Source organism: Myodes glareolus, chromosome 24 (assembly GCF_982192425.1).
Source record: "Myodes glareolus chromosome 24, mMyoGla1.1, whole genome shotgun sequence".
Lineage (NCBI taxonomy): Eukaryota > Metazoa > Chordata > Mammalia > Rodentia > Cricetidae > Myodes > Myodes glareolus.
The window spans coordinates 45449619-45465824 of record NC_142049.1 but is presented as its reverse complement, the minus strand read 5'-3'; the positions used below and the strand labels follow the sequence as shown (position 1 = coordinate 45465824).

Here is a 16206-nt window from a genome sequence, read left to right as displayed (position 1 = left end):
TTCTGTTTCTGTTGTTTGAAACAATTTGAGGAGCATTAGTATTAGGTCTCTTTGAATTTCTCATAGAATTTTGAGGTATAACGTTCTGGGTCTGGCCTTGTTTTGGTTGGCAGATTTGTAATGACTGTTCTTTTTCCTAAAGTGTTAATGTCTGTTTAAATTGTTACCCAGTCTTAATTTAATTTCAGTATATGAAACCTATCAAAAAAGTTGTCCTTTTCTTTAGATTTTCGAGTTTTGTAGAGTACAGATTTTTGAAGGATAATGATTCTTTGTATTTCCTCAGAGTCTGTTGTTATGTCTCCCTTTTTGCTTCTAGTTTTGTTAATTTGAAAATTCTCTCTGTGTCTTTTAGGTAGTTTATATAAGGGTTTGCCTATATTGTTGATTTTCTCAAAAAACTACGCCTTTGTTTTACTCGTTCCTTGTATTGTTCTTTTTGCTTCAATTTTATTGATTCCTGCCCAGAGTTTGATTGTTTCCTCCTGTTTACTCCTCCTGGGAGAATTTCCTGCTTTTTGTTCTAGAGCTTTTTGGTGTGCTGTGAATTAGCTAGTGTGAGATTTCTCAAATTCTTTATGTAGGCTCTTAGTGTTATGAACTTTTCTCCTAACATTGCCTTCATAGTGTCCTATATCATTGGGTATGTTATGCCTTCATTTTCATTGAATTCTTGGAGCTCTTTAATTTCTCTTTTTATTTCTTTCTTGACCCAGAGATAGTTCAGATGAGAATTGTTCAGTTCCATGATTTTGTAGGCTCTTTTAAACTTGTGTTGTTTTTGAACTCTAATTTTAGCCCATGGTGGTCTGATAAGATTCAAGGTGTTTTATTGTGTCTGTTGAGATTTGCTTTATGACTGAGTATGTTGTAAATTTTAGAGAAGATTCCTCCATGAAGTCCTGAGAAGGTATTTTTTTATGTTTGGGTAAAATGTTCTGTAGATATCTATTAAGTCAATTTGAGTTGAAACATTTGTTCTTTCCTTGGTTTCTTTGCAAAATTTCTGTCTGGCAGACCTGTACATTTGTGGGTGTGGGGTGTTGAAGATTCCCACTCTTAGTGCATGTGGTTTGATATTTTATTTAAGCTTTAGTAATGTTTCTTTTACAAATGTGGGTGCCTGTAACAGGAGGAGTGGGCTGCTTGTCATCCTGGCTGCCCAGCTAACTTACATCCAAAATAATCACACAGAAACTGCATTCATTAAAACACTGCTTGACCATTCGCTCTAACATCTTATTGGCTAATGCTTACATCTTAATTTAATCCATTTCTATTAATTAGTGTATAGCCACATGACTGTGGCTTACCAGCAAGATTCTAACCAGTATCCATCTCAGGCAGGAGATCCATGGGATCTGCTGCTCTGCCTTTCTTCCCAGCATTCAGGTCTGTCTAATCTACCTACCTTAGTTCTGCCCTATGAGGCCAAGCAGTTTCTTTATTGATTAACCAATGAAACAGCACATAAACAGAAGGATCTCTTACACTATTCTGCCTTTTGTGTTTAAAAAGGAAAGGAAGGCTTTAACTTTAACATAGTAAAATCACATATAATAAAACAGGTATCAAGTAAAAACTACAGTTATGATATTTATATCTATTTTATCCTTAATCATAACTAAGGAAAACTATAACTATCTCTCTATTCTCCAACTCCATCAAAGATTCCAGAAGGATATAATATTACCTAAATAAACAGAAAATACATTGTAAGCAACTTCCAAAACTCTAGAATTGAGAGAGACATCTTCCTGCATGAACAGTCACCCAAAGTTTTTTTTGTACTGATAGGGCATCCATCTTCAGCCTACAGGCCCATAGTCTCCAGCAGACTTTTCCATGAAGCTGGAAATTTCAAAGACAGTTCAGTCACTTTTTTTTCTGTGTCCTGCAGAATGTGTATTACCACAAAGTTGTGGATTACCAGGAAAGATTCTAACCAGAATCAGTCTCAGGTAGGAGCTTCATGGTGTCTGCCACTCTGCCCTTCTTCCCAGCATTTAGTTCTGTCTTCCCCACTTATCTAAGTTCTGCCCTATTAAAAGGCCAAGGCAGTTTGACAGTTTCTTTTTTTCAACCAATGAAAGCAACACATGGACAGATTAACCTCCTACACCAGGAGGCTGCTTGTTTGTCCCAGCAGCTGGGCTATCTTAGCCCAGAAATAACCACACTGAAATTGTATTAATTAAATCACTGCTTGGCCCATTAGCTCTAGCTTCTTATTGTCTAACTCTTATTTTAATTTAACCAATTTTTATTAATCTTTATATCCCTACATGGCAGTGGCTTACTGGGTAAAATTCTTAGCATATGTCTCCAGTGGTGGGTTCAAGGTGTCTCTCTGACTCTGCCTTCCTTCTCCCAGCATTCAGTTCCATTTCCCTGTCTACTTAAGTTCTGCCCTATCAACAGGTCAAGGCAGTTTCTTTATTTATTATTAAAGAAAAGCAACACACAGACAGAAGGACCTTCCACAATGATGGATTTTTACTCTGATGAATATGAAATGTCCATCTCCATCTCTTTTGATTAATTTTAGTTTGAAATTCATTTTGTTATATATTATGATAGCTACACCAGTTTGCTCCATAGCTTCATTTGTTTGGAAAATATTTTCCTAACCCTTTACTCTGATGTAATATCTGTCTTTGAAGTTGAGGTGAATTTCTTGTAAGAAGCAGATGGAAGGATCCTGTTTTCATATCCATTTTTGTTAGCTTTCATCTATTTATTGGGGGAATTAACCTCACTGGTATTACTAATTGTTATTGATCAGTGATGGTTAACTTTTATTATTTTTTGGTTTTGACGGTGGTGATAGTAGGTGTGTGTTTCTCTTCTATGAGCTTTGCTATTGGGGGATTATGTACTGCTTTGCTTTTGCGGATGTAACTGAGGTCACTGAGTTGAATTCTTCCTTGTAGTACTTTCTGTGGGGCTGTATTTGTGGATAGGTCTTGTGTAAATCTGATTTTATCATAAAAAACCTTGTTTTCACATCTATGGTGATTGAATGTTTCCTTGGGCAAAGTAGTCACACAGTCACTCAAACAAATCAATAATGAACAAAACAAAGAATTTTATCTTAAAAAAGAAAATATTGACAAATTATCTGGACATATCAAGGAGCTAGAAAATAAGAATGAAAGAAAAATAAAAATTAGTATAAAGGAATAAGTCATAAATATCAGAGAAGATATAAATGAAGTAAAGACTCAACCAAATCAATAATGAACAAAACAAAGAATTTTATCTTAAAAAAGGAAATATTGACCTTGTGACCTAACAGTAGTTTATCTAACTCCAGATTAAAAAGAAAAACTGAACTGAAAAACTATCATCTAGACTAATTCAGAGAAAGAAATATAAGACTCAAATATGTATTATCATTGATGAGAAAAGCTTCAGGGTTGATACTACTGAAATGGAAATGAGTATTATAGATTTTTATGAGTATATAGATGATAAAAGGTAGGTAGACACATCGAAATGGACAGGTATCTGATCATACATACTACCCCTCACAAAAAACATTCATGATGTCATAAGTTGGTGATGAGACTGGAGATGTGACTGAGCAGTTTAAAGCACACACTACTCTTGAAAAGGACTATTGTTAGTTCAGGCATCAATACCATGCAGTTTACTGCCACCTGTAACTATGGTTCCAAAAGGAAACCATTCTTTGGTCTTCTGTGAGCACCAGGAACTCTACCCCATCCAGACATACATACAGACTCACAGGGAAACACACACACACACACACACACACACACACACACACACACACACACACACAGAGAGAGAGAGAGAGAGAGAGAGAGAGAGAGAGAGAGAAAGTGTGAGAGAGATTCATATATGAAATCTTAAAGCAAGCAAACAAACAAACAAATAGAAAGCAATGTTATTGACTCTACAATTAAAAGTCTTAGTCCGAGAAAATTTCAGAACCTCACAGATCTCTGGTGGGTTCCACTTAACACTGAAGGGGGAACAGACATGAATTACATGAAGAGCTACAGACCAATATCTTTGAAAAAAACACTTGCAAAATCTTTAAGAAAATAATAGTAAAGCAAATCCACTGGTTGGGGTTGTGGTAGGACTCTGTACACACCATGACCAGCTGACCGTCAATCATGGGGAGGCAGGAAAATTCAATTTTACATGACTCAGTAGCCTGTGTTAGTTCAAATTGTAATAGTCTGATACTGGGTAGTTTATTTTAGGCCTATTTAACATGGAACAATTTGGAGAAGTTTCTAAGTGATAATATACTCAATCCTATTTTCACAATAAAACTTAAGATGTAACTATATCATAAGTATTTTTATACAATATGTGACATCTTTAATACAGATGGGTTCTGATGATTTACTGACTGAAAAATCAAGCTCATGGTAAGACTGTACTGGAGGATCTGGTGTGGACTCTGTTCTAAAGACAGGACAAAAGTCACCAGGGTACTAAACACATTCTCTTCTGGTCTTCAGTGTGGATAACACGTTAGTCTTTTCTCTCTTGAAAAAGAAAACCCTGCATGTTTACCATTCCTGATTTTGCTGGTGTTTATCTGTGAACACAAAAATCTCTGTGACTCCTACAAATGGTAGGCTAGAGCATTCATTCTCTAAAATAATTGCAGTTCATCATAGTACAAATGTACTTCAGCATACACTGAGTGGTAAATGTGGTGGATTAGTTTTTGCTTCATTGTGTTCTAATATTTTACAGAGTAACTAGAGAGGAATATTTAACTTATATTTATGTCATGAGAATTTGGAGACTAGAAGGTTACATACATTTCAGAGTGCCAGATGCATTTAGTAACATAATGATCAAAGCAGGGCCCATGCATCCACCTCTCAAACTCTGCTTTGATTCCTTTGGCTATATATGGACCCAAGTGACTATGTGACTTCTCAGAGGAGATATGAATAAACATTACCCAAGAAACCCATGAGAAGCAAAGTTCAGTTTGGTGAATCAATAAGTTTACTGGAGTGTCTTACAGGACTCAGAGTGAGGGATTAGTAATAGTCGAGTGTGGTTGAGGGTTTACTTACAGGAGCATGAATGACTTGGGGATAGCTGTGACTTTAAAAGACCACTGTAGCATGGATGAAAACTCATGAAATCTGTAGTCTTGGTGCTCTCTGCAGGACATGAAGGATGTAAGATATGTTAATTTGGAGCCTACCTCCTTCCTCAAGGAGGGATTTCTTCAGTTAGAAGAATCTTGCTTCACCAGAGCAGCTCAGAGCTACCTCTAAGCAGGAGGTTACTACCTCACCATAAATGAACTTTTGTCTTCTAATGAGGACAGACCTACAGAAGAAGTTATCTTATCTGATGTCCCCAGGCACCAGTGTATCCCTTGTCTTATCTGTGGTTAAACAAAAGGATTTCTTAGTAAGAAACTGATGCCCATGTGATGTTCTCTGAACTCTTAGTTCAGTGACAGTGCACCCAATGTGCTCATTGCATGGTTTGTTTTTTATCTCTTGCTCTCCCCTATCTCCTTATCTGTGACATCTGTGAAGGCTATGGCTGATCTTCATCTCCAGCTAGAAAGATTACACAAACTGTTCCCTTTCCTCCAGACACACATGTGACTATCCACAGTTAATCTGCCCATACCTGGTTTTGTTGGAACTGGTTTTAGAAATAATGCCAGTGAAGCCAAATTTCCAAACTCTTGTAGTGCTCTTATTTTTATTGATTATCTTTTTATTCACAACTGTATTTCATCACATCCTTAGTAGGTTTTTACATTCCCAGAAACAGAAGACAAGAAGTAAAATGGTAACTGAGGTTTCTTCTATACAGACTTTTTTCTTAACCAAAATCAATGGAGTTCTGAGAGAAACATGTGGAATATTTTATTAGAGAAGAACTACTATTACTGGAACTGTAGGAATGGAGAGAAGTTGAAAAAAATAGGAAATTAGCTGTAGATATCTGTGATTGTGGAAATGAGAACATAGTGTTATTTCTGCCTCAGCTTAAAACTATATGTCATGACCTCATCAGTGACAGACCTTCTAGTTTATTCTCCAGAGGCCTTCTTAGGATACTCCTAAGGAGGATGAATATAAAACTGGTCTCCTGCAGAGAACCATAGAGAAGTGCAGAAGCACTGGATCAATGATAAAGTCTCTACTTTGGGTAGACAGATATTATTTGAGGGAAAAAGCCCTTATCAAATGGAGGATTTTTTAAAAGTTCTCTCCTCCTTGGTTCCTGATCTCATAATAGTTAAAATAACACACATTCTGTTGGCGTTAAACATGACAGGGCCTATCTATCAAATGTGACTCTAGTGTTCCTTGAGTGACCTTATCAGGATTTCACCACATCCCTGTACGAGCTTCACCCTCCCTTAGGTCTAGAACTGTCCCCAGTGCTGACCAATCTCATCTGCAGAAGTCTACAATGCCTTAGGTCACAGCACTTAATAGATATAGAATTACCATCCCATTTGTAACAAGTTTCTTTTAATTTAGTGCAAATTTTGTCTTATTAAAGTAAAAGACTTCATTTGCATAGGTTCTCACTAAGAGTAGTCTTCTTGATCATTATCAGACATTGTACTACATTGCGATCAATACATGTTAATTGAATAAGTGAAGTAAATGATTTAAAAAACACTGATGAAATTTGTAACTAAAAGTTGACTCATGTGTAAAAATTTGGCAATTCTTCAGTATCAAAACTCTAAAAGATCATTTCCTAAAATTCTTGCCAAGTTACTGTAGGAACTTTTCATCTTTACACTTGGAAGCAGATTTTTTCTTAAGTGCTGTTACTTTCAAGTACGGATAAGATTTTACATAAGTCTTACCCATTTAAAGTTTTATATCTTATAAAACATATACCCACATTTTCTTTCATGTCCCTTTACCAAAAGTCAGGAAAGTTTAATACCACAACTAAAGTCATTACAAAGTTCACACAGTTCTGAGAGGGAAAGATCATACAACAGGTACACTTACAACATTTACTAAGTAGTCACTTCGTATTGTTTCTCAATATGAATTTCTTGTTAATATTTTCTTTTTTCTTCTTTCCTTCCTTCTTTCTTCTTTCTTTTCTTTCTTTCCTCTTTGTTTCCCTATTTTTTAATTTGATTTTATCAGTCCAAATTCCCACTCCCTTTCCTCCTTCCATTCCTTATACACACCCTCCCATCCTACTCCCATCCAATCCTCAGAGGTAAGGCATATTGCTTTGTGGAAGTTCCATGGCCCTCGCAACACTATCTAGGCTATGAAAGGTATATATCCAAAGAGAATAGCTTTACAAACCAATCACAGTTCCTCCTCCCTCCCCTATTCCTGTTACCCTACCCACATTATCTTATTGATCAATTCCTCAGAAATGGTAAGCTTTTTCATAAGGATGAAACACTGTCAGGCATATCAAGTAGAGGCAGGTCCAAGACCCTCCTCCCTGTACTGAGACCAAGGAAGTTATTCCTCCAAAGACAATGGGTTCCAAAAAGTAAATCCTTGCACTAGGGATTAAATTCTGGTGCCATTGCCAGCGGCACCATAGACTGCATAAGTGACAGAACTGTGATCTACATCCATAGAACCTAGTTTGTTTCTATGCAGTTTCCACAGTTGTCAGTCCAGGGTCATTGAGCTCCCACAAGCTTGGATCAGCTGTCTCTTTGGGTTTCCTCATTATGATTTTAACCCCAGTGTTCCTATAATACCTTCTCTTTCTCTTCAACAGAACTTTGGGAGGTTGACCCACTGTTTAGATGAGGATCTCTGCAATACTTCCATCAGCTACTGGATCAAGGTTCTGTGATGACAATTAGGGTAGTTATTAATCTCATTACTGGGAAAGGCCAGTTCAGGTGCCCTCTCTACTATTGCTTTAAATCATTGCTGGGGTCATCCTTGTGGATTACTGAATATTTCACTAGCACCAGGTTTCCCAATTTACTCAGGAGATCTTATCTATTTCTTTTTCCTAAGGGAATCCATGCAAGTATCTCTTTGTGTCCTCCTTTTTATCCAACTCTTAAGGTTTGTGGATTGTAACCTAATTATTTTTTCTTTATGTGTAATATCCATTTATGAGTGAGTAAATACCATTTTTGTGTTTCTTGGTTTGGGTTAACTCAATCAGGATGGTATTTTTTAGTTCCATGAAAATCTCATGATGTCATTTATTTTTACTGCAGAATAATAGTCCACTTTGAAAATGTATCACATTTTCTTTATCCATTCTTTAGTTGAGGGGCATCTAGGCTGTTTCCAGTTTCTGGTACTTAAGAATAATGCTACTATGAACTTCATTGAGCAAATGTCTTTGTGATATGAATGTGCATCATTTGCGTGTATGCCCAAGAATGATATTAATGGGTCTTGAGGTAGATTGATTCCTAATTTTATAGAAAACCACTATACTGATTTCCAAAGTGGCTGTACAAGTTTGCACTCCCACAACAATTGAGGAGTGTTCCCCTTAATCCGAATCCTCTCCAACATAAGTTGTCATCAATGTTTTGCTCTTAGCCATCCTTTTTGCAAGAGACAGAGACCAATACAGAAAACCACAAGTAATCAAAATATAGTTGTGGAGGCTGCTAGTCCTAGTAAATACATATATAATGCAACTCATGTACCTAAGGCTTTGGTATCATTGAAATACAGGTGAGGGGTGACAGAAAGTTATTAAAAGCAACAGGACCTAGAAGTTTGTTGTGAGATAGTGTCTCTTGGTAATATCAGAAGCTACACCCATACAGTCTCACTGATGTGACTGACTAAACATGAGCTGACAAAGATAGCAAAAATAAGTATGCCAGACTGGATGGGGGTAAAACCACAAGGCCTGGATCCTAAACAACAAACTACAAACAATTAAGGAATGTTGGAAATGGGAGAAATAGTGTTCCCCTAGGAAGAACACACCAACCACCTATGAAAGTATCAAGTGTGAAAGCAAATAAAATATAGACCAGCACATTATTTATGGGAATATATGTATATGATGTATATAATAACAGTTGCTGATAAAAGGGATCACTATGGTAATACAAAGCAAGGAGGAAGGTATGAGGTGATTTGGAGGGAGGAAAAGGAAGGGAAATTATGATAATCTCATAATATAAAAGAAAAATATAACATGAATATAAAGACCAAAAAATTTCTTCACCAGAGGCATATTTGAAAATAAAGCCATTTCAGCTTAATATTAAGTGACAAATATCATTATACACAAAAAGTATGTTTTACAAGTTTATTGAATAATTATTCAGAATATCCAAGGCAGTGTTTTAAACAAGACAAGGAACAATGGATTATTAATCATGAATCTGTGGAAACCACATATTGAACATGATTACTCAAATGCTAAGATCAAGGAGTCCTGGTCATTTGCTGTAGTATGGGCGGTTTAATGTACATTGTCTTATGCCTTTAAGATGAATGTGAGGAGAAAATATCACACACTCTCATATACAAGTAGACTGCATATTAAAGAGTCAGTGTATAGAGAATGACAAGATGTAACAGCTAAATCTTTTGGTGAATAAGGTATAGAAAAGGAAAAGCATAGGTCAATAACATTGTGTACTATAAATGCAAGATGAAGTGACATTCATTGTCTTAGTTAATTTTCTGTTACTGTGATGAGACACCATGAACAAGATAACTTTCAAAAGCAAACATCTAATTTGGGGACTCATCCTTCAGTCCATGACCATCATGGCAGAGAACTTGTCAGCAGGCAGTCAAGCAAGCATGGAAATGGAGCAAAAGCTTACATCTGAGCTTACTTCTGAAACACAGGAATGTTGTAGAGAGAAGGAGAGAGACCAAACTGGGAAGGACAGGTTTTTAAAATCACAAAAGTCTACCCCAAGTGTCATGTCTCCTCTAACAAGCCCTTATCTCATGACCTTTCCCAAACATTCCATAAATTTGGGCCTATCAATCAAATATATGTGCCTACTTGACTCATTCTATTCAAACCAGAACAATTCACTCACTGGCATCCATAGGCTTTCGCTGTTATCATAAGAGCCTGGCAGTAGGCCAACAAGTAGGCAGGCATAGTACTGAATAAATAGCTGAGTATATTCATCTGGTCCACAAGCTTAAGACAGAGAGAGAAAGGAAAATTACGAAAGAAAGAAGGAAAAAAAGAGAGGAAATGGAAATAAAGTAGGTTTTTGAAACCTCAAAGCGCACCTCTGTTGTCAGAGGCTTTCTGTCCTGCCTGGTTTCTGTTCTCCGACCAGGTCCCACAGCCTTTTAACCTCAAAGAAATTACACAGAGATCTATATTAATGATAAACTGATTGGTCCATTAGCTCTGGCTTCTTATTAACTCTTATAACTTATATTAACCCATTATTCTTATTTATGTTAGCCACATGGCTTGGTACCTTTTTCAGCAATCACATCTTCCTTCTTCTGTGATTGGGACAGGATTGGGGAGGAATGGGCTTCCTCCTTCCCAGAATTCTGCTGTTCTCATTGACCTACCTCTACTTCCTCTCTGGTTGTCCCGTCTACACTTCCTGCCTGACTACTGGCTGATCAGCATTTATTTAAAACATAATTGACAGAATATAGACAATTGTCCCACACCACTCCCCCAGTGACACATTTCCAAAAATGAGGTCCCACCTCCTCATCATTTCCAAACAGCTTTACTAAGTGGGGACCTAGAATTAAAATATATGGCCCTATGGGGGCCACTGTAATTCAAACTACCACACTTGTAAGCAGCATGAGATCTATATGAAATAACAGTGCATTGCACACAAATCTTTTGCTAAAATTAGAGTTTAATCACAAGAAAAGAAGTGAATATTTACATGAGATGATGTATACATTAGTTTGTTCAACTGTAAAAAACATTTTACAACATGTATACCAATCTTCATGTTACAAGTCTCCAATCTATAATCTAAATTTTAGTTCAGAACAGAAATATGGACAGTACTGACCTCTGAGGGAAATAATTGTACAAGAAATGTAATAAGCATTGTAAAGAGACCTTTTGGGCCTTCATTGCATCTCAGTCCTCTACCCAAACTCTCTTAAGGAAATTTTTCACTTTTCACTTCTGATCTGGTCAAACTGTGTTTGCTTAATTGTGCTTCAGTGGAAATTATCACACACTTCAGCTTTAAAAGGTAAATATCGTTTCATAGAAAAATGTTACTAAAATAAGCATATTTCAAGTAATAAAGATATGAACTCTGTCAATGGCATAAATTTGAAGCAAGTTTGATTTCAAGGAAACCTAATCTAAAGAACCTCAGTAGAAATTTGTCTTAAGGGATTAGACAGTTAGGGAGAAAGGAATCATGGCCAAGAAAGAGGAAAATAGAAACAACTTGACCAAGGAATGTTAAACAAGGCCTTGTGAAGGGAACCAGAGTCAGCATTCTCTTTCTACCTTCAGATGTGCATGCATTTCAATGTGCATGGCTCTCAATACAATACCTCACCAGAGTCTTCCAATTTGGGAAAAAAGACAAACACAGTAAAAATGAAGGTAAGGAAACCACTGGGTGTAAAGAAGTTTAAGACAGACTTCTCTTGAAAATATGTACTTGTTAACTTAGCAAATTGTGTAAGAACAATTATAGCTACATAAAATAGCTATAGCTCCATAAATTCTTCAAAACTTATAGAAATTAATAAGAACTGACATTGTAAGGTATATCTATTTAATGTTTGAAGCACTCAAAAATATTGTTTGTAAGAAAGAAAGTTTAGCAAATTATAACAATTATTTAACCAGTATAATTTCAGTGACTAAAGAAAAGCAACACCTTTCTGCATTTTTATGTGTTCTCATGAAGGAGGGATGTCCCAACAGTAGGAACAGTCCTTGCCCCGAGAGCACTTACAAGGAGTCCTATCAAATAGATATGATGAAACCTTGTGTAAGACAGCTCCAGAAATCCTGCAGTCAGTGTTTGCATAAAAAGTTTTATGACAGTCAACTTTCACAAAAATGATTTTTTAAAAACTGATTGAAGTCAGGTGAAAAACTGAACAAGGTTATGAAAATATCCCACACATAAAAAAAATTCTCTCTCAAAACCACTTCTTTCTAGGCAGAGTATCTCTTAGTTACTGCACCAATGTGTTTACAGGCTCTTCTGAAGAGCCTCTCTCTCTATCTTCCTCCTCCTCAGGAGTGTCCTGCAGGGCTCTCTGCAGAAACAACTTCAGAGACTTCCGCTGGAACCTGCGGTGCCTGATGGAGTCAACAAGGAAGTAAATGATGGGGTTGGCACAACTGTTAACACAGGATAAGAGTACTATAACAAAACCATCACAAATTTCAATAATCGGAAATTTCTCAAGCAATTTATTGAGGAGAGAGGAGAACCCGAAGGGGAGACCAAAGATCAGGAAGAACAGCACTGTGAGTACAATGATCACACACAGCCTGGTCACAGGGATCCGCTGTGTGCCACAGAATATCTTCACCAGCAGGGTGAGGCTGGACACACAGAGAACCACAAATAAAGCAATTAACCAGGAATCTGTGAAGTAATTTGATGTCTGACACCAAAAATCGTCAATACTATTAAACAGAAGGCCACATGCCTCCCCCTCCAGGAGACTCAGAAGCAGGGGACAGAGCCCAAAGCAAGGCACATGTGACAGCTGAAGTGAGCCTTGGTCGCTGACAGCGATACCAGATGGGCCACAAAACAGACAGGCAACGTTCAACACTAATGGCACTGAGAATGCTCATGCCAGAAAAATAAGTAAATCTTGTCACAACTAAAAAAAACAAAGGGATATAGACGAAAATGGAAGTAGTAGAAGTAGTATAGTAGAAGATGTAAATGATAAGATATAGGCAATATACAAACTGAAAGCTCAGGAAGAGAAAGTCAGCCACGGCCAGGTTAAGGATGTAGACAGAGAAGGCATTCCGACACATGCAGAAGCCCAGCAGCCACATCACTATGGCATTTCCTGCTATTCCAACCAAAATAAAGACAAAAGAAAGATAAATTGTGATTTGGAACGTGATGTGACAATATGAAGAATTAGTGTTGATGCTTCCATTTGGCGCTGTGATGGTAGTCTCCCAGGTTGAGGTGTTGGAATCCTTGCTTAGGAAATCTCCACTAGTGCTCCTGGAAGAAAAGAAAAAGACATGAGCACATGCTGTGAACTCTCTGATTCCCAGGACTACACTGCTCTGTGGTAATGACTGGGATGGTTCATGAGGAGTAGAAACAGAATTTTAGAGATTAAGAAATTTATCAAATCCAATGTTTCTGGAGCCTTAATTTCAATATAGTTTGTATTTTTGGGGCTATCTTCAACCTGTGACCTGTACTGGCATAAGAGTAGTTGGTGTTCCTGTAGATACTCCATGTCTGGTACTATGTGAGAAAGAAGCAGAACCATGAAACCAAATTTCTTTCTGTTCTAAAACTGGTCCTTCTCTGGTACAGGAACTTGGAACCAGAAGCATGACCCTCAGTTACTCTCAGTTCTGTCAGGGAAAAGCTTTCTTATGGGAAAATATGGATATCATGAAAGAGAGTGATGAAGGAAATGGCAAATCTTACTGTGACCAATATGAAAAGAAGTTGACCTATAGGCAAAGGCAAATAAGTTTCTATTTTAGATTTGAAACTAGAAATCATGAAAGTCTTTGAAGACATTAAACACATTTTTGTTGTTTGTTGCTATATCAGAGTTCTGCATTTCTCTGTTAAAACATGGTGAGATATTAAGACTTTTCACTGAACAAATGAATATATTAATCATAGACCCAATAGTAGCTACAAATTGAAAGTAAATGTTTTGCATATATTTTAGAGCATGTTAGTGCCACAAAATACATAGAAAAGGAAGAAAATTTTATTGCTGAGCTCTCTGTTAGTAGAAAATTCATTTGAAAGAATGATTTATGCTACAAGATGACTAATGATGGGATTTGTGATCCCCAAACCCAGGAATGTCCAGTCAATCAATGCCAATAAATAAACTGATGGCATAAAAGATTTTCAGCCTAGAATTTTGGCATTGATTTGAGGTTAACAGAACTTCTAACCCTTTTACAGAAAAAGAAAAGGAAATTTGCAGAAAAGGGAAAAGAGGGAAAGAAGTGGCACCTGCCTAGATAGAGGGATTGTGACACAGAGAATACAGAGTATAACAGAAACCATCTGCCAGGCATGGTAGTTTACTTATGGAATACCAGAGAGTAGAAGATGAGCCAGGAAGAATTCCATGAGTTCAAGTATAATCTAAATTACACAGTGGGGTACAGAAAAGCCTGGCTTGAAGGTAAAAAAATCAGAAACAATGGATGAAAGAAAGGAAGAGAAAAGAGAGGAGAGAGGAAAGGATAGATGGAAGGAAGGAGGTGGAGGGATAATCCAACAATAGTAGACTGGCAAATGTACGTGAAAAAGAATGAGCCTATATAACTAAATGCAATGGAAACTGTCTACAGTAGAAGACACAAAACAGATGCTGAGGCTAAAGGACGCAGGCACATGTGTCATTTTACCCACAAAGTGAAACCTTTCCCCAAAATAACAGAGTTCTGTATAACATCTTAGAGCTGGAGGAGCACAGAAAAATAATTTTCCACATCCTTAGAGAATATGTAACTGTCAATCAAGCATCACAACCATCCTCAAAGAAACCACTCTCATTGTTTACACCCTCTTAGGGTTACCTTAGCTATTCATCTAGTTACACCTCCTTAGTCTTCTCTGCAGGTACTCACAGGCCTCTAATTAGAAACTCCCTCCCAAATAGTGTTCCTGTGGGGTTCCCCCAAAAGTTTGTAGTCCATGACCAACATGGGCACTCCAAAATGCTGACCAAAAACTTATACCAAAATATGTAAAAAAGAAACAAACTCCAGATGCCCAGGTCCCATTGTAAAATTGCAAACAATCAGAAAAATAGAAATAGTATGTCTCTTATAAAATCTGTGAATTCTGTAGTATGTACCCAAAGAGAGTACAATTTAGATGAAGCTCAAGACACGGGATTCAAAGAATAATTTAAAGTATGCAATGGAGGTAAAGAAATTCAGAGGATTGAAACAAACACTTGAATAAACTTAAAGGCAACAGAAATAAAGACATGACTAAAGTCAAAACAACATTATGCCCAGCTATATACCCAGCAGAAGGCTGTTGTCTAGAAAAAAAATAAGCTCAAAGAGGAAAACATCAAAATAAGAAGCTACACGACGAATGAATGGACTATAAATTTAACAGAAAATCATGAAAGAAGAAATAAACACGTCTGTTAACATTCTGAGAATTTTTCAACATTAGTGGCCATCAAGAAAATTCAAAATAAAGCTGCTTTGAGATTTCATCTTAAGCCAAGCAGGATGGCTATCATTAAGATTCCAAAGAACAAGAAATGGTGATGAAGAAAGAGAAAGCAGGGAAAGAGGAACACTCATTTACTGTTGTTAGTGAGAATGCAAGCTGAAACTACCACTATAAAAATCAATGTTTATTTCTCAGAAAGTGAGATAGAGTTGTTATAGTAAGTTACTAGTTAGCTTCATGTCAACTTGACACAAACTTGCACTGTCAGAGAGGAGAGTGGCTCTATTGCTAAAACGACCCCATAATATCAGGCAGTACATAAGCCTGTAGAGCGTTTTCTTAAATAGTGATTGAGGGGAAGGGCCCAAAACATTATGAATATGAGTGGTGTCATCTCTGAACTGATAGTTCTGAATTCAATAACAAATATAGTTATGTGGTCAGAGACTAGGCAAAATAAATAACACTTTTAGGAAAAAGGTCTCAGAAAGCATCTTACCTTTTCTCCATTCTGTTACAGGAGGTGGAAAGCTCACCTATCACTAACAGAAATGTCCGGTGTGTCAACCGCCAACAGGAAATATGTCTGTAGTGCAGAAACTGTAAAGAAAATTGTGCTTGAGTAAGGATAATCAAGAAAGGAAGAAAGATCTGTAGATTCCTGCATTTGGATCTGGTTTAATGAGTATCTCTCCTTTGAGTCATGCTCTTTATAGGAGTGTTCTCAATATTCGGTGTGGTCCTTATCTCATATCCAATGGGCAAGCCAAATCCTATAGCTCCTCTTCCTTGTTTGTGTTTCTTTAACCCAGAAGGACAGTAATGCAAAACTGTGCTGTAGCATTATCTGTGTATCCATCCTAACTTTATGTTTACAAAAC

At 36.9% G+C, this 16206-nt stretch overlaps 1 pseudogene; it reads right to left on the bottom strand.

The window, feature by feature from the left end:
• Window positions 1–10804: 10804 nt before the first annotated feature.
• LOC148118206 (mas-related G protein-coupled receptor member B2-like) lies at window positions 10805–15835 on the bottom strand (annotated as a pseudogene).
• Window positions 15836–16206: the final 371 nt, after the last annotated feature.